The sequence below is a fragment of the Lycium barbarum genome, chromosome 6, assembly GCF_019175385.1.
Source record: "Lycium barbarum isolate Lr01 chromosome 6, ASM1917538v2, whole genome shotgun sequence".
Taxonomy (NCBI): Eukaryota; Viridiplantae; Streptophyta; class Magnoliopsida; order Solanales; family Solanaceae; genus Lycium; species Lycium barbarum.
The window spans coordinates 57,373,312-57,398,154 of record NC_083342.1 but is presented as its reverse complement, the minus strand read 5'-3'; positions in this window follow the sequence as shown (position 1 = coordinate 57,398,154).

Genomic DNA, 24,843 nt, shown 5'->3' with positions numbered 1-24,843 from the left:
CTTCAGGATCGGCAGCCGGGTCTTCATCATCGATACGCCCTTCAGGGCAAGGTTCACAGGCGCCGGTCAGCCATGGTAGAGTTAGAGGGAGATCTTCCAGTTCTAGTGGTCCTCAGCACCGTATTTATGCTTTGGCGGGACGCTAGGATCTTGAGTCTTCCCCCAATGTCGTCATAGGTATATTATCGGTATTTTCTCATGATGTATGTGCTTTGATAGATCCGAGCTCCACATTTTCATATGTTACTCCATATATTGCGGATCGGTTTGGAGTCAAACTGGAGTCGATCAAACCTTTTGAGGTGTCTACACCCGTTGGTGAACCGGTAATACCTAGTCGAGTATATAGAAATTGTGTAGTTGTGATCTGTAACCATCGTACTATGGTTGATTTACATGAGTTAAAAATGGTGGACTTTGATGTTATCATGGGCATGGATTGGTTGGCTTCTTTCTATACCAATGTTGATTGTAGAATGAAAATGGTTCGCTTCCAGTTTTCGAGAGAACCAATTTTAGAATGGAAAGGAAATAATGCGTCCCCGAAAGGTAGGTTTATTTTCTATCTCAAGGCAAGGAAAATGATCGCAAAAGGTTGTATTTACCATCTAGTTCGGGTCCAACATGTAAAAGCTGAATCGCCAACTCTTCAGTCTGTCTCAGTGGTGAATGAGTTTCCGAATGTTTTCCCGGAAGAGCCTCCAGGTCTCCCTCCCGAACGGGAGATTGATTTTGCTATTGATGTGCTACCAAATCCTAAACCCATATCTATTCCTCCTTATAGAATGGCTTCCGCAGAGTTGAGAGAATTGAAGGAGCAGTTGAAGGACTTGCTTAAGAAAGGCTTTATTCGGCCTAGTTCTTCCCCGTGGGGAGCATCCGTGTTGTTTGTGCGAAAGAAAGATGGCTCCTTGCGAATATGCATTGATTATCGATAGCTAAATAAGGTGAAAATCAAGAATAAGTATCCGCTTCTGAGAATTGATGATTTATTTGAAAAATTGCAAGGCGCCAAATGGTTTTCAAAGATAGATTTGAGATCCGGATATCATCAAGTGCGAGTTAGGGAGAAAGATATTCGTAAGACAGCCTTCAGAACCAGATACGACCATTTTGAGTTCCGGGTATTGTCATTCGGGCTAACTAATACACCGGCAGTATTTATGGATTTGATGAACAATGTGTTCAGGCATGTTACACCCCGTACTTTCGGAGAAGCACTTATTAAATTTGAACGTAAGTACGTTGAGCTATGGTTAAGGAAAACCACTTTCGAATATAAGGATCAAGCAGTATTAAGTATATTTAATGAGTGAAGGACGTATATAAGGTATACATGAAGATGTTATGAGGAAAATGAGCGAAAGAAATGGAGTAGTACGACTTTGGAAAAAGGATGGGTAATGTTTCGTGTGAAAATTTTGGTCCAAATTGAGGGACGAATATATCTTAGCATATGAAGCGTTTTGAAGTGAAACAAAATCCTAAAATGAATTTCGTCGAGTCTAGTTTCCAACGCAATAAACCGCTCGTCGGTAGGACATCGGAGTAGAGAATTATAGACGTTACAGGTTCAGCTGACAGAAAAGAAACGCGTGCTACAGTACTGCTACAGCAACCCGACCTGCTACAGTGCCCCCGAATTTGACCCTTATAAAAAGGGTAAGAACCCTCTTTTTCCATCAGATTTTGCTGGCAATTTCCAGAAATTGAAGAGAGAGAGAGGGAAACAAAAAGTGAGCAATTTTTAAGTCGCGGAGTAGTGGTTTAGGTCCGGGTAACACATGGTTGTGATTCTAGTTTTGTTTTGCGGTGAATTTTAGCGTGGATATTGAGGGTATTGCTGTCTTCACAAGAAAAGAGGTACGAATCTTTCTCTCTTGGTATTATTTAAGGTTTATTTACGGAGATAAAGTCGTTAAATAATTGTGTAGTAAGTTGGTTAGTTATGGAAGTTGGAAAACAGCGTGTGGGCTGTTTTATGGTACATATTGGTGTTGGAAATGATGTTATTGATGTTGGTATTTTTGTTGTTGTTATTGGTTGCTGAATTGAGATTTCGGGTTAGGCATATAAACAGGGGAGATGCTGCCCGAATTTCGGCAGATTCTAAAGGGATTTTAATTAAAGGCTTAAGACAAGTGTATGATGGTGAGCCTAATAATAGTATGAACGATTTTATATGTAGATTACAAGTCAGGAGATAAGTGGAAAGGTCAAGGAGCAATTTTCTAGGTATGTTAAGGCTAAACCTTTCTTTCTAAAGGCATAATTCCTTGTTGTAAACCTTTGTACTATATCCATAATATCGTTGCTTCCACAAATGCTAGAAGCCTATAAATCTCACGATCCTTATGATATTATTGAGCTTATTCATGACCTTTGGAATTATTCATTATGATTGATCTCACCTTATGATACTTGTTCCTTCAAGGTGAGAGATAGCGATGACGATAGTTCCAACAATCCAACGAGTTTAGGAAGGTGTCTTAAGGATTGTTTTATAAGACATGAATAGGGTGCTAGCAGAGGATCTCTAATGAGGTATTTAGTGTTCGAAGAGAGTTTTAGGTTGTATCTTAAGACTTGGTTAATGTTTTGTCAAGCGGGAAGAAGTACTAAGGACCTGAGCTGTGCTTATAAGTTTTATGTGATTATGTAGACCCTACGGTTAAGTGATGACCACGGGAAGGGCATAGAGATTACTAGCAGAAGTTTAGTTATGATGTTGATTATAGTTACCACTGGTCTACGACTAGTCGGGTAGTAGTTACCACCGAGCTATGGCCGGTTGGGTAGTTATGTATTTACCACCATGCTACGGCTGGTTGGGCAGTTATTACCACCGTGCTACGGCGGGTTGGGCAGATATGTATGTATGTATTTACCATTGGACTGCAGCCAGTTGGGCAGTTACCACCGTGCTACAGCCGGTTGGGCAGTTGCGCTCTACCGTCGGGCGATAATCGGACGGACGATTACCACCAGACTGTAGTCGGTCGGGCAGTTACCACTGATCAGTTGGGCAGTTAGTATAGGATGATTAGTAAGATAAATTCACAGTACTGTACATAGATATGGTTAAGCATGTGAGAGTATAGAGAGGCATGTATCATATATGGATCGGGTTGCACGCCGCAACATATGTTTAGATAACGTTTTATGATAAGGTAACCAGGACCATGGTACGGTATACGGACCTAGTAAAGATCGCAAGAAGATGAAGAGGTATGTATAAATATGCTAGATTACCATCGGTAATTCAGAAATGCCAGGTTGATCCTTATTTTTCTCATCTTTAGTATATGGCTATTGTGTTGCACTCTCTGCCTTGCATACTCAGTACATTGCTCGTACTGACGTCCCTTTGCTGGGGGCACAGCGTTTCATGCCCGAAAGTCTTGAGATACAGCTTGACGAATCTTTCAGTAAGGATACCAGCTCAGCAGGAAGAGTTGTGGCGCTCTACTTGCTTCGGAGTTGCCCTGTGAGTCAGTATGGCTGCATATGCATTTGCATGGGTATGGCGGGGCCCTGTTCCGGCCACTTTATGTCATGTACTCCTGTAGAGGCTCGTAGACAGATAAGCACAGTTAGATATCTTATAATTATCTCGACCTATACTATGTTGTATTATTATTATGGATAGCCCTACCGGTACATGCACTCGAGATTAGTTTGAAGACGTAAGTATGTTATCTTTTGGGCTTGTGCCCTTATGACTTATAGTACCTTAGTCTTATGATGCCTTTCGAGATACAGAAAACGTGAGTTGCAGTTTGTTTCGCTCGGTTCCCGTATGGTGTCGAGTGCCAGTCACGCCTTACCAAGGTTGGGGTGTGACAAGGCCCTTCCTAGATTTAGTTGTGATTGTGTTCATCGACGATATCCTGGTATATTCTAGGTCCGAGGCAAAACATGCGGATCATTTGTGTACCGTTCTTAGAGTTCTTCAAACTCAAGAGTTATTTGCCAAATTTTCTAAGTGTGAATTTTGGTTGAACTCAGTGACCTTTTTGGTGCATATTATTTCAGCCGATGTATTCCGGTAGATACCCAAAAGATTGAGGCGGTGAAGACTTGACCAAGGCCCACAACACCTACGGAGGTTCGTAGTTGTTACACCCCGTATCTTCGAAGAGCACTTACCAAATTTGAAACATAAGTACGTTGAGTTAGGGTTAAGTACAACCACTTTGGAATATAAGGAGCAAGAATTATCAAGTATATTTAATAAGTGAAGGATGTATATAAGATATACCTATTACACCTCGGAAAAATCCTCCATTGTTGTCCAAGTGAATGGACCCTCGAGGAGTACGAGTATCCGATGTTTTCATGAGTAGGAGATAACATTTGACGACCCAAAGTAAGATTCCGAAGGCAATTGCAATAAGAGATAGGTTATGCTCCATAATGAATAATTATAGGTTTTGGAAATGTGAAAAGTTGCAGGTTTGCATTCTGGCCAGTTGGTCGTAAAGTGAAATATGGACCGTAAAGTGGTATACGGTCCGTAAACTGCCATGTCGTATTTTGGCTTCCAAAACTTCAACTTTCTGCCAGATGAGCAAATGGTTATATACGACCCAAAATACGGACCGTAAAGTGGTTTACGACCCGTATACTGTGTCCGTAAATCACCACATCTCAGTTTGAGTTTCTGGTTCTGATATGATTAAATACGACCACGAAGGACGGTCCGTAAACTGGAATACGGACCGCAAACCAAGTTTACGACCACTATGCACTTCAAATCAGATTTTTAAGTCATTAAATAAGGGGACCAAGGCTTATTTCATTTCACTTCTACATCACACCCCTTCTCTCTAGAACATCTCTCTACATATATTCCACAAGAGTTCAAGGATATTTGGTGATCAACAACATAAATCAAGGGAATCAAGTGTAAGAAAACCATCAAGATCATCCAAGGTCAAGAAATCCCAATAGAGATAAACTAGGGTTTTGCTCAAAGTAGAGTATTATCAACCAAGGCTCGTTCCTACAACATCTAAGGTAAGATTTACGGTATTTATATGTTGTTTAAGGTATTTGAGAGTCAAATGCTTGTACATTAGATGAGTATAGGAAAATGGGTCATGAATGATGAATAGTGACATTTGGAGAAATAGTTTGAATTGATTTATGAGTCTTGATGTATTGTGATGTAAATGTGTTATAAATGATGTTGAGAACATGAGATGAGCAATGTACGTGAATGGACATAGTTGTGTGTTATAGCCGTGGTTATGGATGAATTGAATGTAAGTCTATAAATATGGATAATGTGAATGAGTAGTGGCTATTGTTATGGCATCGTGAATTTATTATTGACGTTTGGGAGTTGAGATACGTTATGGAGGAGATGCTGTCCGATTTTCTCTAGCATAAGCCATGTATGCTAGTTGTCGATTCTAACGATAGTATGACTTTAATGAAGGTAGAAACGCTAGCATTGGAGGAGAAAGCGCAAGTGGTAAATAGTTGAACGGAAAGTATGTAAGACTAGCCCTTCTTTCATTAGGCATGGTTCTTTGGCCAATCATCTAAATCTTTTACGAGCTTATGATGTTCTCCAAATGCTTCTATCTTCAAAGCTACTAAGCTTATGATCCTCGATATGCTACGATTGTACTAAATTCCTCGTATGACGAGTAGGCCCATTAAGGCAAATGTGACGAATGACGATAATGATGACGATGATGATAATGATGTCAATAGAAATAATTCTTATGAGCTAGTATATGTATGTACCTATGTATGACTATTATGGAACCCCAAGCTTATGAGGCCGGGTATGATATGTAAATAAGTATGTATACGATTACGAAACGCGTGCACACCTCTGCAGATGGTACGGACAACCCTGATGCCTTGGTAGGGCCAGGTAGATGTAACCCTGAAGCCTTGGTAGGGCCAGGTATGAGTAACCTTGAGCCTTGGTTGGCCAAGTATGTATGAAACCCCGATCCTACGTGGTCGGGTATGCTATGTAAATGTTATGTATATGATATGATTATGTATATAACGTGAATATGAATATGATACGACCATGTATATGAATGTGAATAAGGGCATGTATACGAATACGAGCACAAATATGGTACGAGTACTCTTATGGAATACGGATAATGATATATGTACACAAATACGTATTAGCAATGGAAAGTTCCTATGAAAGACAAGTAAGTGCATATGACGATGTTATTGCCATCTCCCATTCTATGTTATTTCTTATGTTGCTACTTATGCTTCTATATTGATATTGATCATGCTTTACATACTCAGTACATTCTTTGTACTGACGTCCATTTTGTTTGTGGACGCTGCATCATGCCCGCAGGTGCACAGGGAGACAGGCTTTATCCATAGCTGCTTTCTCATAGATTACATAACAGAGCTCCATTTCATTCGGAGCCATAGCTTTTGGGTACTTATTCTTTTGTGTACATAATTATGGGCATAGCGGGGTCCTGTCCCGCTCATGTGATATGTTATACTCTTCTCAGAGGTTCGTAGTCACGTGTATATGGTTAGATATGTCTGGCCTTGTCGGCCTATATTTTGTATATCATTTTGATAGCCTTGACGGCTCAGGTACGTTGATGTGGCCTAGATGCCAATCATTATATAAAGTCATTGTCGTCCAATAGGACTAGTATGATGAACGAATAGATTCATATGTTTAATTGTATGGCTCACCTAGATGTAAGCATAAGTGTAAGTTAAGGGGTGCCCGGGTGGGCTAGCACCGGGTGCTCGTCGCAGCCCTCTAGACGGGTTGTGACAATACCGGAAGGTTTTATAAGGAAATGAGTGGAAGAAATGTAGTACGACTTCGAAGAAAGGATGGGTAATGTTTTTGTGTGCAAATTTTGGTCCAACTTGGGGGACGTATATCTCTTAGCATATGAAGGTTTTTAAGGTGAAACAAAAGCCTAAAATGAAGTTCGTCCGGTCTAGTTTCCAACGCAACAAACCGCTTGTCAATTGGATTTCGGAGTAGAGAATTATAGACATTACAACTTCAACTGACAGAGCAGAAACGCGTGCTACAGCACTGCTACAGTAGCCGACCTGCTACAGTGCTTCTACAGTGAACCCCGACCCGAATTTGACCCTTATAAAAAGGGTAAGGACCCCCTTTTTTCACCAGATTTTGCTAGAAATTGAAGAGAGAGAGAGAGGGAAACAAAAAGTGAGCAATTTTTAAGACGCGGAGTATTAGTTTAGGTTCGGATAGCGCGTGGTCATGATTCTAGCATTGTGGTGTGGTGGATTCTAGCGTGGACTCAAAGAGGATATTGGAGATCTTGCTATTTCAACGAGAATAAGGTATGAATCTTCTTCTAATTACATTGATACCGGTTTATTCGCGAAGATCAAGTCGTGAAATAATTGTGTAGTAAGTTGGTTAGTTATGGAAGTTGGAAAACAACGTGTGGGCTGTTTTATGGTACATATTGGTGATGGAAATGATGTTGGTATTGTTGTTGTTGTTGTTGGCTATTGAATTGAGATTTTGGGCTAGGCATATAAATAGAGGAGATGCTGCCGAAATTTCGGCAGATTCTAGCAAGATTTATTTGGAGGATTATGATAGGTATATAACAACGAGCCTAACAATAGAATGAATGGTTTTATATGTAGACTTCAAGACAGGAGGTAGGTTAGAAAGTCGAGAAGCAAGCTTCCAGGTATGTTAAGGCTAGTCCCTTTCTTTCAAAGGCATGATTCTTATGTTGTGATTCCACATACGTTTCCATAACCTTCGTATTTCCAAGAGTTAGAAACTCATGATTCTTAAAAGCTTCGTATGATACTAAAGATGAGATGTTTTCCATAATGTCTTTATCATCAAATGTTAAAGTTTCATGATCCTAAGAATTTCTTATGACGCTAATGATGAGTAAGCTTTATAAGGATAAAGAAGATGAGATGTTTTCTATGATGCGCATGAGGACGATTATTTTGATTCTAGAAATTCCAAAGCTTATGATTTTAATGCTATTATGAGATTATCGAGTTTATTTCATGATTTCCTTGAATTTCTCATTGTTGTTGGTCTCTCCTCATGAATTGTTCCTTCGAGGTGAGATATATCGATGATGATTATTCCATAATATAATCGGAGGTTACCGACCTTACGTCACTCCGATAGAGTTGTAGCTTTCACTTGGGCTCTCATGCATGCTTTATAATTATGTATGTATTTTAATAACACCGTGCCTACATGGCCGGGCAATATAACACCGTGCCTACATGGCCGGGCAGTATAACACCATGCCGTCCATTAGGCGGCCGGGCAGACACACCACTGCAGTGGGCAATTTATGATTACCCCGGACGCGGGAGGCCTGGACGCGGGCTAATGACGATCACACCGTGCCTAAATGGCCGGGCAACATTACACCGTACCTATATGGTCGGGCAGTTTAGTTGTAAATATTTATATGTTATTTCAAAAGGTAAGGTTAGCATGCATGATATCCACCTTAAGAGGCAAACAGAGGTACAGGTTATTTCCTTACTCTATGCTGTGCTATGCTTTACGTCTCTTACTATGATCTTATAGTATTATGCATACTCGGTACACTATTCGTACTGATGTTGTCCCGAGCACCTTTTATCTCGCATCTTACTCTTACTACTGAGTGGGCTGTATGGACGATACTGTCATTACTTTACTCAACACCATCATTAATAGCATACTCGTAAACAAGTGTTAATAAACTTTGCTAACATATTACACAGCCACAAGGACGAACAAGAGTGCAAAACATCTGACTGCACATATCTGTCTACGAGCCTCTAAACAAGATACATATATTTACAAGAAGGGCCGGGTTCTGCCGTGCCCAAATATACACACAAAAGTATTACCGATAAACTGAAGCTCCGGAACAACTGGGGTGCTCTCAATGTACCGCTGGTGGAGCTCCTAGGAATCGAACCCGTCTACCTGCTTACCTACGTGGCATGAAACGCAGCGTCCACAAGAAAGGACGTCAGTACGAGTAATATACAGAGTATGTAAGGCATGAATAATAATATGATAATATGGACAGAACATGAACAACAATATAATAAGAAAATATGGAAGATAAAAGAAAAGGTATGACTTTAACTGCTTGCCTCTTAAGGCGGAATCATGCATGCTCACTTTTACTTTCATGCATACATAAACTGTCTGAATCAAATAACATCATTAGCCCGCGGACGGGGTAGTCATCTCACGCCGCCCACTAGTGGTGCTGCCCGTGCCATATAGACACGGTGTTATTATCCATAAGCCGCCCGCCTTAGCGGTGCTGCCCGGCCGTATAGGCGCGGTGTAATCATCCATAAGCCGCCCGCCTTAGCGGTGCTGCCCGGCCGTATAGGCGCGGTGTAATCATCACAACTTAAGCATGCATAAGAGCCCAATCAAAAGCTATAACTCCATCGGAGTGACGTAAGGTCGGTAACCTCCGATTTCATTATGGAATAATCATCATAACTTTGTCTCAGCTTGAAGGAACAATTATTATAAGATGAGACTAGCAACGAATAACAGTGTTAAGAGAACATGGAATAAGATCATAAGTCTCATAAGGCGTTGCTTCATATACATATGCACATGGAACAAATTTTTAAGACTCGATGGGTACATACATAAATCGACACCTGAAAGCTCAGAAACAAGTTTCGGGTCGATCCGATTTAGTATAAGAAAGTTATGAGCGTTTGAAGTACAGAACCTTCTACGAACGTTTCAGAAGCCATTTTTGGAAAATCATTCTTATCATAGTCATCATAGAAATATGCTCATCCTTGATATCATCATTGTCCTTGTGAAACATATCCATCGTTATTGTCATAAGAGCTTACAAAATCATAAACCTCTGTTTTGGTAGAATACGGACACTTTGGAAAAACATTTACGAGTTATCGGGAAGAGAATCATGCCTTATAATCATAAACATCTAACTTTTAAAAACAAGGAAAATATGGAAGCAATTATGAAATCATAGCATCGGAATCATGCCTTGAAAGAAAGGGACGAGTCTTAACATACCTTGCCCGCTTCCTTAGTCAATCCAACTTAACTCTTGGCCTTCCCAAAATCTATAACAATGTTAATGAATACAAACATTAGCTATAGATATCCAAGAATCTCATCCTAAACTAACACTTTGTCTACCGAAATTTCGGCAGCATTTCCCCTGTAAATACACCATCCCCGAGAATATAACTCGGCCAATTTTATCAACAACAATCCGAGAATTCAACTCGGCCAAATTATCAACAACAATACCAACAATCGTACTAACAACTTCAACCATCAATCCAAAATATATTCTAACATTAGCAACCTTCGTCACACAATTCAACGACATTTCATTCATATTCAATTCAATCACATATAATCCAACTAACACCAATGATCCCACATTCAAGTATTAATCCGAAATCTTTCTAACATGATTCAAGAATACTTCAAACAATTCACGTAACATTCAAAACAACCCAATCAACATACTACATCACCCGAGACCTTACAAATTCAACAAGAACAATAACGACACATTTCCTTCTTTCAAGTTCATAAACCATACCAACAATTTACACACTAACAACATCATTTTCCATGAATATAAGAAATTATTTTTAACATCACATTCGCTTCCAAACGACTCTCCAACCATTACAACTTCACTAGAATCATTAAACTTCCATTTTCATCATAGAACTCATGGAAACAACAACCAAAACACTAGATAAATAATTGGTTCATCATTTCTACATAGCACCCATATACACGGCCACAACCTTTATTCATATTTTCATGAATTTCATCCACTTTTACATACTACAACATACATAATCATCCATAACATATAAGAAAAGGATTAAACCTTACCTTTTTCCCTTAACTTCTCACTTGACTAGAATTATAGCTTGCAAGAATAGATGTTTTATTTGCTCCAATAACCACTTCACTTTGCTACGCTCACAGGCATCATCCCACTGGAATTTAGCCAACTTCTGAGTTAACTTCGTCAATGGGGCTGAAATAGATGAGAAGCCCTCTACAAATCTCCTGTAATATCCTGCTAACCCAAGAAAACTATGAACTTCCATAGGTGTCGTAGGCCTTGGCCAAGTCTTCACAGCTTCTATTTTCTGAGTGTCGACTCGGATACCATCATCTGAAATAACATGACCTAGAAATTCCACGGATTTTAGCCAAAACTCGCACTTCGAAAACTTTGCATACAATTCCCGATCTCGAAGAACGCCAAGAACAATTCTTAGATGATCTGCATGTTCTGACTCTGTGCGAGAATATACCAGGATATCGTCGATAAACACTATCACAAAAAGATCCAAGAACGGCCTGAACACATTATTCATTAAATTCATGAACACCGCCGGGGCGTTTGTCAACCCAAACGACATCACTCGGAACTCGTAATGGTCGTACCTCATTCTGAAGGCTGTCTTGGGAATGTCTTCTTCTCTTATCCTCACTTGATGATAACCCGATCTTAGGTCTATCATAGAAAACCACTTAGCACCTTGTAATTGGTCGAACAAGTCGTCGATTCTGGGAAGGGGATATCTGTTCTTCACAGTCACCCTGTTCAACTGTCTATAATCGATACACATTCGTAGCGACCCATCTTTATTTCGCACGAACAAGACCGGTGCTCCCCATGGTGATGAACTGGGTCTAATAAAACCCTTCTCGAGTAAGTCTTTCAGCTGTGCCTTTAGCTCTTTCAACTCTGCTGGAGCCATTCGATAGGGAGGAATAGAAATAGGCTCGGTGTTGGGTACTACATCAACAGCAAAATCGATTTCCCTTTCTGGAGGAAGGCCTGGTAACTCGTCGAGAAACACATTTGGGAATTCATTCACTACCGGGACAGACTGGAAAGTTGGCACTTCCGCTTCCGTGTCATGAACCCGAACTAGATGACAAATATAACCCTTGGCTATCATCTTTCTCGCCTTAAGGTAGGAAATAAACCTACCCTTTGGGGAAACTGTATTACCCTTCCACTCGAGTATGGGCTCTCCTGGAAATTTGAATCGAACTACCTTTGTCCGGCAACAAACATTAGCATAGCATGATGCCAACCAGTCCATACCCATAATTACGTCAAAATCTATCATCTCAAGTTCAATCAAATCAGCCTTTGTCTGACGATCACGTATAATGACTACACAGTTCTTATATACTTGCCTCGCTATTACAGGATCACCAACCGGAGTGAATACTTCGAAAGGTTTAATTGGCTCGGGTCTCACCCCAACACAATCAGCGATATACGGAGTAATATATGAGAAGGTAGAACCTGGATCAATCAGAGCATATACGTCACGGGAAAATATAGTCAGGGTACCTGTGACAACATCTGGGGAAGATTCGAGATCCTGTCGCCCAGCTAAAGCATACACACGGGGCTGAACAACACCTGAAGTATATGCTCCCCCTCTACCTCTGCCTCTACCTGCTGTAGTCTGAGGAGTCTGTGCTGTCGGGCGTGCTGAAGAAGAACCCGCTGCTGAACCTGTAGGCTGAGTCCCAGCTCTATCTCTCGCTGAGGGGCAATCTCTCATCATGTGACCAACTTGCCCGCAAGCATAACAAGCATCCGAACCCTGACGACACCGTCCGGAATGTAATTTTCCACACTGGCTACACCGCGGTACTGGAGGTCTCCTCTGACTAAAATCTCCCTGATACTGAGAACTTAGGGCCCTCGAACTCTGACCCTGCCCTGACTGGAAAGAGCGATCGAACCTCCTGTCTGAGAACCTGGGAGGCGCACTAGTCGCGGACTGACCTGAGTGCCTGGGATGTGTCTGTCTCGGTCCCTCTCTATACTCACTGCTCTCTCCCATAGATCTATCCCTCTTACCTTGTCTTCTGTCACCATCACGATCACTTCTTTGCTGTCGTTGTCGTTCCTCGAGATTATGAGCATGGGCCTGTATCCGGGAAATATCCATCCCGTCTTGCAAGGAGGCCGTCAAACAATCTCTGTACAAATGTGGCCCCAGACCACTCACAAATCTATAGATTCTGTCTCCCATGTCGGCCACCATAGTCGGAGCATATGAGTTGAATTGCATGTTATACTCTCGGGCACTCATACCCCTTTGCTTTAAATTCAGGAACTTGTCCACTCTAGTTCGGCGGACTTCGGGTGGGAAGTAGTGACGAATAAAGGCATCTACAAACTCTTGCCACACGGGAGGTGGAACATTTTCTCCTCTTGTTATCACCCAATTCTTATACCATAACACCTCCACATCGCGGAGTCTATAAGAAGCCAACTCCACGGATTCGGTCTCGGAAGCATGGATAATCTCTAAAGTCCTCAACATCTCATCAATAAAGTTTTGCGGATCTTCATCTGGCTTTGACCCAAAGAATTCCGGAGGATTTAAGGCCATAAAGTCACGGGCTCTCGTACTAGCTGAACGATCCCTTGGACCCGCATCCTGTCGTTGTGCCTGAGCGGCAACCAATTGTGTCAATAAATGGATGGCCTCGGACACCTGTTGACCCGAAGCACCCGGTGGAGGAATCGGAGCTGAGGCTCCTCCCTGCTCTTCTACATTGGGCGCGGCCTCACTTTGCGATTCGCTTTCCTCTACATTTGCCGGAGGCTCTCTTTCCGCCTGCCTCTTTGTCGTAGCTTTCCCCTTCTGGGCAGCTGTAGCTTTTCCTTTTGGCGGCATTTTCTGAAACCATAACGCACTTTTAGGAATAACATAATCCTAAGCATGGCTCTATCGCACGATTTCATGAGAAGAAGGATGGTCATTTTCCTAAATGCCCTGTAGCCTCTTGTTTATTAGCGTGGCGCGCAACACACCATAAACAAGACTCTACTAGACACGGCTCGTAGACACTTCCTAGGACGAACTGCTCTGATACCACTTCTGTCACGACCCAGCTAGGGCCGCGACGGGTACCCGGAGCTAGTTACCGAGCACCACTCACCCTACTACGTATCTTGCCCATCTAATATTCTTTTATCAATTTACATACCAGTTGTAGGAAAATCATAATTAAACAAACATAATTACTTTATATACAATTGCCATTCGGCCATCAAAATAATATACACGCATATGAAAACGTCTTGTGAGACCATCTAACCCACACTGCGTATCTACGAGCCTCTACTAACATACTGTATATACATGGACGGAACAAGACTCCGTCGTGCCCAAAATATGCATATATACCAAAAGGATAATCCTAAGCACCTCCGGACGATGGAGTGCTTTCAACCAGCTGACTGCTACTGAGGATCTGGGCCAAGCTCTCCTCTCTGTCTACCTGTGGGCATGAACACAACGTCCGAAGAAAGGACGTTAGTACGAATGTTGTACTGAGTATGAGAAGCATAAAAAATGAAAGAAAACATCAAGAATATAGTGATAACATCAACATGAAATATTTGGATCTGTCTAATAATCATAAAGAAAATCATGCGTGCCATCAATAATATTAGCCCGCGTCCAGGCCTCCCGCGTCCGGGGTACCATCTCATGCCGTCCACTAGTGGTGTCTGCCCATGCCCGAAGGTCATGGTGTATCCGTATAGCTGCCCGCCTTGGCGGTGACTGCCCGGCCAACTAGGCACGGTGTGAAATGCTCATGTCATGCTTATCATAAAATGCTCATAATAATAATATACTCATCATAAAATACTTATCTCATTGTAATACATGCATAAGGCTCAAGATCAACTTTACTCTATCGGGGTGACGTAAGGTCGTGATCCCCCGATTCCATTATGGAACAACTATTGATACTCTGCCTCACCTTGAAGGAACTAGTACATAAGGTGAGTGTAAGAGATAATTAACATCATCATTATACTAGCATCATCATATCGTATTCCTCATCTTATATAGACATTAAGGAGTTAGACTCTTAGCCTTTCGGACTATAGGAACTCCTGAAGAGAATAGGAATTTCGTGCTACAAGATTCATGCCATCAGAAAGAAGGGACTAGCCTCACATACCTTGGTCATTTAGCTAAGATATCGCTCACTCGTTCTCCTTCAATATCGCGTCGTTACCTTCATAAAGAATTCATATCAACATTAGCATACTAACTACAAGAACGCGTCGCTAATTCTAGGAGAAGTCGGACAGCGCTTATCTTGTTTATACTATTTTTCCCATGTTTTATATTAACTCCCAACATTCATAGCATTACTCACAATATCGAAATCAACAATCGTCGTTTACGTACAGTTAGCAAAATCCACCATTTTCCTCCAATTTCCCTCATAATTTGCCTTATGACTCGTCCTTGCATTTTCATGCGTTTAACGCTTGTTTCATGATATAAACATCATTTATAACGTATTTGTACTCACAACACTCCAATATTCGTAGTTCAATTCCACTATCATTCATTCATGTCACTATTCACTTAATAATGACCCATTTCTATGTTCTTCTACATTTCAAGTGTCTAAGCCTTTCAATGCCTTGAACAACATGAATATATCATGGAACTTACCTTGGATGTTGGTTGAACAAGTCTTGAGTTGCAATACTTCACTTTGGACAAAACCCTAGTTTCACCTTCTTGGGAATTACTTGACTTAGATGATCCTTTAATGTGTTCTTGCACTTGATTTCATAGGTTTTGTGTTGTTGATCTTTAGCTTTCCCTTGATTCTCTTGGATTCTTACGGAGGAAGTATTTGGAGAGTTCTAGAGTGTTCTTGAGTTGTATGAATGAAGAATGAAATAAAATGAGGCCTAAGTTCCTTTTAATAACTCAAAAGCTGATGTTTAATGAATTTTTGTCGGGATGAACAGTGGTCGTAAACTGCAGTTTACGGACCGTATTTTGATTTACGGGTCGTCCACTGTGGTCATATTTAAGCATTCCAAAAACAGAGAGTTTGGCTGGTGGACATGCCAGTTTACGACCTGGTTTACGGTCCGTAAACCAGTTTACGGGCCGTAAACTGGGTCGTATTTAACCATATTCAACATTTACAGAAAGTCTTGGCTGAGGGACCTGGTGGTTTACGACCTGGTTTACGGTCCGTAAACCAGTTTAGGGGCCGTATTCTGGGTCGTTTTTAACCATTTCAGCACTTAACAGAAACTTGAGATTTTTGACGCAATGAAGGACGATTGCACTATACGGTCCGTAAATCACTTTACGGCACGTATAGTGCCATATACGACCACTGGGTGAAAATTTTTCTGCAACTTTATTATTTCCAAAAATGCAGAATTAGCCATTCCCGACTCAGTAAAACACCATACACTCAAGTCCTTCATTGTTCTACTCATCACACAAGTACGAAACAATTTCCGAGGTGTAACAAAATGGCCCCTTTAACTCAAGCCCATCTTTCTTTTTTTTTTGTAATTCATTAAAATTTATTTTCCAAATTCAAAATTTTCCCTTAGCCTTCCTCCATATTTCGATGAGTCATCTTGCGAATTTCCCTTTTTGCCCCTAGCCTCTCTTAACATTTCCACATCAAAATTTTCACAATCAACTTGTGTGTTAAACAAGAGCAAAATATGGCCTTGTCCTTAACTCCTTGCAATTATCTCGAATTATCCAAATGTACAAAATGCGGGATTCACCTATCGATCGATACAGTCACAAATGAGATGTCATATGCATATATATATATTTACTACCATTTCACTCATAAACATTTCCAAATGCTATCCAAACTTACTCTGATTCTAGAGCTGTGTTGCACTTTCTTCCTTTTCACCAGTCTATTCCGTCTCAGCCTACGCGACCTCTATAAGGTTTCTAACCACTCCACATACTCTAATTTCCTTTAGGTTTCCCTGATTTCCCATTCGTCTCCTATACCTACATTTATGGAACTTTTAGTACACTTCCCAGGGGGTCACCCATCCTAAAATTGCTCTCACCCTAGCACGCTTAACCTCGAAACTTTAATGCATTTCAGTGCCTTAATGTTGGCATATTTACATCCACTTCCCTGCACGGCCTTTATCACGTGGTTTAGAGTAGGTTGGGGTCTTGACAACTTCCGAAACACTTTCGTAACACATCTTTCCTTTAAAAATTACTATTTTAGCCTTCACAATCCCCAACGTTCACCTCTTACCGGTGCGTACGACTACCTTTCATCCTGGATTTCCAGATTCCCAATAGCCAACAGGCATAGACATTCCAAACCGTTTGATTTGGCTCGGGTATCAACCCAATACGTTCAGCAATACAAGGAGTGATATATGATTGAGTAGAATCTACATCAATCGACATATACACATCATAGGAGAATGCCAATAGTGTACCTGTAGCCACGTCTGGGGAAGATTCATGATTCTGTCGTCCCGCCAATGCATATATACGGTTCTGAGGACCGCCTGAACTGGGTGCCCCTCCTCTGCCTCGGCCACGGCTTGCTGGAGCCTGGGAAGTCTGTCCAGGAGGGTGCACAGATGAAAAAGAACCCGCCATGAACTCTGCGGGCTGGCCCCTACCACTACCAACTATTGACGGACATTCATACATCATATGCCCAATTTGTCAGCAAGAATAACAAGCATCTGAACCTTGACGAAACAGACCCGAATGTAATCTTCTACACTGGCTGCATCGTGGAATTGGTGGTCTCCTATGACTGGGAGCTCCTCCAAACCGAGAACCCAAAATTCTCGAGCTTTGGTCTTGTCTTGAATAAATAGGACAGTCAAATCCTTCGTCCGCAAATCGAGGAGGTGCGCTGGCCGCTGATTGGCCGGAATACCTGGAATGCTGTTGTGCCTGTCCCCCTCTATACTCACTTCTGGTTTCGAAAGATTGGCCCTTTTTCTGGAACCCCTATCAGATAACATTCACCTCTCTATAGTTGATGTTGTTCCTCCAGGTTTTGGGCGTGGGCCTGGATACGAGCGATAGTCATTCCATCATGGAGTGAAGCCGTCAAGCAATCCTTAACTAAATGTGGCCCCAACCCACTCACGAACCGATGTACACGATCTCCCATATCAACCACCATGGCTGGGGCATACCTGGCTAAAGAGTTAAAACGGAGGCTATATTCCCGAGCACTCATATTTCCCTGTTTGAGATTCAAAAACATATCGGCTCAAGCCCGGTGAACTCTTGCCAAACCGAGGGAGGTGCATTTACTCCCCTGGAAGATATCCAATTGTTATACCACTGGACCGCTACATCCCGCAATCTATATGAAGCCAACTCTACTGACTCTGTATCCGAAGCATGTATTATCCTCAGTGTCCTCAGCATCTCGTCTATAAAACCTTGCGGGTCCTCCTCTGGTTTCGATCCAAAAAACTCCGGGGGATTCAGGGTGATAAAATCATGGACTCTTGCACTCACCGCCCTATCTCGTTGGCCCGCACCTTGCCGCTGAGCTTGTGCGGCAACTAACTGGGTCAGCAACTGAATAGCCTCTGTTATCTGCTGGCCCGAAGCTGCTGGCGGTGGAACTGGAGGTACTGGGGCTGGGGCTGGAACTCCTTCCTGCTCTGCTGACACGGGGGGAGCATGAGAAGTCTGAGGAGGAGCTTCGTTATGAGACTCGCCTTCTTCTACTTCCGCCGGTGGCTCCTGCTCAACTCTTCTTCCAGCCACCGTCTTGCCCTTCTGGGCCGCCGTAACTTTCCTCTTCACCGGCATTACTGAAACCATAACACAGGATTAAGAAAAGAACATGGAAACCTGGTAACATAGCTCTATCGCACGATCTAGAGTACAAAGGAGGTCAGATTTCCTAAATGCCCTGCAGCCCCCTGTTTATAAGTGTGGCGCACTTCACACCCATAAACAGGACTCTACTGGACACGGCTCGTAGACAATCCCTAGGACGAACTGCTCTGATACCACTTTTGTCACGACCCAACTACGGGCCGTGATGGGTACCCGATACTACTATACCGAGCACGTCTTATCTCGCATCTTACTCTTACTACTGAGTGGGCCCTATGGACGATACCGTCACTACTTTACTCAACACCGTCATTAATAGCATACTCGTAAACAAGTGTTAATAAACTTTGCTAACATATTATAGAGCCACAAGGACGAACAAGAGTGCAAAACATCTGACTGCACATATCTATCTACGAGCCTCTAAACAAGATACATATATTTACAAGAAGGGTCGGGTTCTGCCGTGCCCAAATATACACACAAAAGTAATACCGATAAACTGAAGCTCCGGAACAACTGGGGTGCTCTCAATGTACCTGTTACACCCCGTATTTTCCGAACATGAGCGTGACATGTACATAGATTGTTGGAGACATCCCATGCCGTTTGGGGAGGTACAAGTCATGGGAAATATATGTAACGACGAAGAAAAAGGGTGAATTACGATCTCTTAAGTCGTAATCGGGAAAGAGTATTTTGAAACACGAGAACATGGCCATTATTAGTATAATAAGTGATAAATATCATGTATGGAGAGTTTCGGAATATTTCGAGATCGAGCGAATTGAAGAAAATAAGTTCGACGAAAATTTGAGAAATGCTGGAAAGATTTTTTTGTCAAGTTTGGAGGGGTATATCTCCATGTATATTTGGCGTTTTAAGGCATTTCAAAAGCCTAAAATCACGTTCGTCGAGTCTAGTTTGTAATGCAACAAACCGCTCGTTGATAGGACCTCGGAGTAGAGAATTATAGACGTTACAAACTGAACCGTCGCGCAGAAACAGCACTGCTACAGTACTGCAGCAGTACTGTAGCTACAGTACCGCCGACTCAATTTAATATAAAAGGGGCAAAAATCCATTTTTTTTCTTCATCCAAAATATGCTCCAATGTTCCAAAAACTTCCAGAAATTTCAGCCAAGTAAAGGGCTTTTAAATCTCACATAAAAGTGAGAATTTTGGGCAAATTTCAAAGTCTTGGAGTACTAATCGAAGTCTGAACAACACGTAGCCGTGATGATGATTTCATTTGCTGTTGGAGTGGCTTGGAAACAAGTAAATGTTGAAGATTTGGCTACCTTCATGAAAAACAAGGTATGAATTGTTGAATCTCTTTCTCTATCAATATGAATCAAGAAATAATTGCAAGAATAAGGTGATAGTTTGTTGTATTGATGTTGTTGAATTATGGATTGAGGTTTGAAGAAAATTTTGGATAAAATATGTATATAATCATCTTGTAGAAGGTTGAGGATGTTGTTATTGATGTGTTGGTATTAATTTCAACTTCCTTACGAAAGTAAAGATTATTAATTAGTTGTATCACAAGTGGGTTGGTTGAGAAATTTGGAAAATAGTGTGTGGGTTGTTTTATGGCATATGTTGGTGTTGGAAATGATATTACGACTATTGCTATTGTTGTTGATGTTGTTGGTTATTGAATTGGAATTTCGGGCTAGGCACATAAACAGGGGAAATGCTGCCCGAATTTCGACAGAATCTAAAAGGACTTTCATTAAGTGTTTAAGACGAGCGTATGACGATGATCCTAATGGTATTACGAATGGTTATATATGTAGATTACGAGGCTACGAATGATTCTTAAGAGGGTCGCAAGACGGGAAGTAAGTTAGAAGTCGAGAACTTTCTTCCACGTATGTTAAGGCTAGTCCCCCTCTTTCTAAAGGCATGATCTTTTCGTTATAAACCTTTGTGTCGTATCCATAATATCACTGATTCTGAAAATGCTAGAAACCCATGACTTTCGTGATCCTTATGAGGCTATCGAATTTCCAAAAGCATGAATCGTTTCCTACCAAACTATGTATGGATTCCATAAAAATTTTCATTTCCAAGAATGTTAGGAATTTATGACTCTTAATGTTTTATGATGGCAAATATGAGTAATTTCTTTCATGATAACCATGACGATGATTATGAGGGATTTATTTATCCAAGCTCCAAGGCATACGAATTTCATGTTATTATGAGATAATTTGTATTCACAGAGATTTCCATGTACACGAGCCTTATATTATTATGATGACTATGATGAGAATGAATCCATGCTTAGAGGTTCCAAGTTTATGATTTTAATGACGATATAAGAATGTTGAACTATTTCTTGATGTCTCAATTCATTCATGGATGATGACTAATTTCTTTTAAGATTTCAAAAATACATGGCTTGATGCTTTACGAGATTTACGAACCTATTCTATGTTTTCTCTTAATTCTATTCTTCATCGATAGTCTCACCTTAGAATAATTGTTCCTTCAAGGTGAGACAAAGCGACGATGAGTATTCCATAATATAATCGGAGGCTACCGACCTTACGTCACTCTGATACAGTTGTGGCTTTTGATTGGGCTCTTATGCATGCTTTATATACATATGTATGTATTTTCTCACACCGCGCCGCGCTATAGTCGGCCGGGCAGGCACGTAGATGTGCACACCACTGCAGTGGGCATGTTATGATATTGCCCCGGACGCGGGAGGCCTGGACGAAGGCTAATGATGATAACACCGAGCCTTAATGGCCGGGCATGTTACCATTTATATATCACACCACGCCTTAATGGCCGGGCATGTTATTATGTATATATATAAAAAAATGTTTTTTTTAAAGACTAAGCATGCATGACATCCGCCCTACGAGGCATCCAGATGTATAGGTTATCTCTCTTATTCCATGTTATTTTTCATATCTATATTATGTTGTTACTCATGCCTTACATACTCAGTACATTATTCGTACTGACGCCCCTTCTTGTGGGCGCTGCGTTTCATGTCGCGCAGGTGCATACAGATGAGTAGAAGACATTACTAGAAGATGTTCCAGCGGGATTGGCGAGCTCCATATCTTTCCGGAGTGTTGCCGAGTCAGAGTATCCATGTCATGGTATAATGATTTATGTTAGAGACTTTGCAGACAGAGTCACGTATTTAGCCTGCCAGTCTTGTATGCGGCTATATAAGCCGATGTATTCATTGTGCATCACTTTACATATTTATATGATTACAAATTTTATTTGATTCGAGAAAGATAAAAAAAATGTTTTTGCTAAAATCTGTCCCTATGCATTTCAGTTCATGACTTAAGGATTATGAGTACAGTGAAATCCAGCGGGTTCGCTCGGCTCTAAGTAAGGGTCGGGTGCCCGTCACGCCCTATCGGGATTGGGGTGTGACAAGTTGGTATCGGAGCCAGGTTCGTGCTAGGGATTGTCTGCAAAGTCGTGTCCAGTAGAGTCTTGTTTATGGGTGTGAAGCGCGCCACACTTATAAACAAGAGGCTGCAGGGCATTTAGGAACAATTGACCTTTCTTTCTTATCTTAGATCATGCCATAGAGCTAAATCATAGGATAAAACATCCCGGATTCTAACCGAATGCCTTGATCATGGATAAGCGGTTGATTATGCCGCTATGAGAGAATTGCTTCGAATTGAAGTTGTTCATTTGAAAGGTATGTCCCCTGTTTTATTAATATGGATAGATGTTGATGTAAGAACTTGAGCAAAATGTTATGGGTATTTTTGATTGCTCTGTAGGGTATCGAATGTGTTTTTCTGGGCTGTGTGCAGGAATGAGGTAGTAAGAATTATAGGGGAAACTCTGCCGAAATTTTTACAAATTGAATTGTTTGCATTTCTATAGAGAAAGAGAAATTTGAGATGTTTTTGATATAAGTACAAGAATTACCGTTAGTTAGCCAAGTGCCTGAAGTCAATTGAAGAAAAGAGAAATTAAGCGAGACATCTCGGTGTTATACTAGTTGAAAGATAAAGTACCGCAGATGAATTTGACTGCAATAGAAAGCAAAGAATGCTTAAATATGACCAGTCTCAACGTTATTTAAAGGGAGGAAGAATAAGAATACTTAAAATCCAAGAAGACAAAGGCCTGGGATATCTGTAAAACGTAAGTAAGATGTGTGGAGATCGAAGAGAATAAGAATTCCTGAATAAAAAGGAAGACGGCATTAAAAAAAATCGATAAAAGTATGTAGTAATCACGTCATGAAAGGGGCATACAATAATGTGAACAACGAAAGCTGAAGAGACAATGAAAACGATAAAGCATGGAGAGTTAATTGATACACAAGTAATAAGAAATAGAGATGACCTTGAGCACAGGCGTAAATTTTGGCTACAAAAGAAGAAGAATGGATTGCATAGTTTGGATAAGTTCAGGTTTAATGGGCATTTAAGACCGCAAGTAAGTAAAGTAACCGACAAATACGGGTAAACACATTGACATCTATTTCGGAACGAACTCGGCTTCAACATTCGAGGACGAATGTTTTTAAAGGGGGGGAGGATGTTACACCCCGTATTTTTCGAACATGAGCGTGACATGTACATAACCGTAGTAATAGATTGTTGGAGACAACCCATGCCGTTTGGGGAGGTACAAGTCATGGGAAATATATGTAACGACGAAGAAAAAGGGTGAATTACGATCTCGTAAGTCGTAATCGGGAAAGAGTATTTTGAAACACGAGAACATGGCCATTATTAGTATAATAAGTGATAAATATATCATGTACGGAGAGTTTCGGAATATTTCGAGATCGAGCGAATTGAAGAAAATAAGTTCGACGAAAATTTGAGAAATGCTGGAAAGATTTGTTTGTCAAGTTTGGAGGGATATATCTCCATGTATATTTGGAGTTTTAAGGCATTTCAAAAGCCTAAAATGACGTTCGTCGAGTCTAGTTTGTAATTCAACAAACCGCTCGTTGATATGACCTCGGAGTAGAGAATTATAGACGTTACAAAGTCTTGGAGTACTAATCGAAGTCCGAACAACACGTAGCCGCGATGATGATTTCATTTGGTGTTGGAGTGGCTTGGAAACAAGTAAATGTTGAAGATTTGGCTACCTTCATGAAAAACAAGGTATGAATTGTTGAATCTCTTTCTCTATCAATATGAATCAAGAAATAATTGCAAGAATAAGGTGATAGTTTGTTGTATTGATGTTGTTGAATTATGGATTGAGGTTCGAAGAAAATTTTGGATAAAATATGTATATAATCATCTTGTAGAAGGTTGAGGATGTTGTTATTGATGTGTTGGTATTAATTTCAACTTCCTTACGAAAGTAAAGATTATTAATTAGTTGTATCACAAGTGGGTTGGATGAGAAATTTGGAAAATAGTGTGTGGGTTGTTTTATGGCATATGTTGGTGTTGGAAATGATATTACGACTATTGGTATTGTTGTTGATGTTGTTGGTTATTGAATTGGAATTTCGGGCTAGGCACATAAACAGGGGAAATGCTGCCCGAATTTCGACAGAATCTAAAAGGACTTTCATTAAGTGTTTAAGACGAGCGTATGACGATGATCCTAATGGTATTATGAATGGTTATATATGTAGATTACGAGGCTACGAATGATTCTTAAGAGGGTCGCAAGACGGGAAGTAAGTTAGAAGTCGAGAACTTTCTTCCATATATGTTAAGGCTAGTCCCCCTCTTTCTAAAGGCATGATCTTTTCGTTATAAACCTTTGTGTCGTATCCATAATATCACTGATTCTGAAAATGCTAGAAACCCATGACTTTCGTGATCCTTATGAGGCTATCGAATTTCCAAAAGCATGAATCTTTTCCTACCAAACTATGTATGGATTCCATAAAAAATTTCATTTCCAAGAATGTTCGGAATTTATGACTCTTAATGTTTTATGATGGCAAATATGAGTAATTTCTTTCATGATAACCATGACGATGATTATGAGGGATTTATTTATCCAAGCTCCAAGGCATACGAATTTCATGTTATTATGAGATAATTTGTATTCACAGAGATTTCCATGTACACGAGCCTTATATTATTATGATGACTATGATGAGAATGAATCCATGCTTAGAGGTTCCAAGTTTATGATTT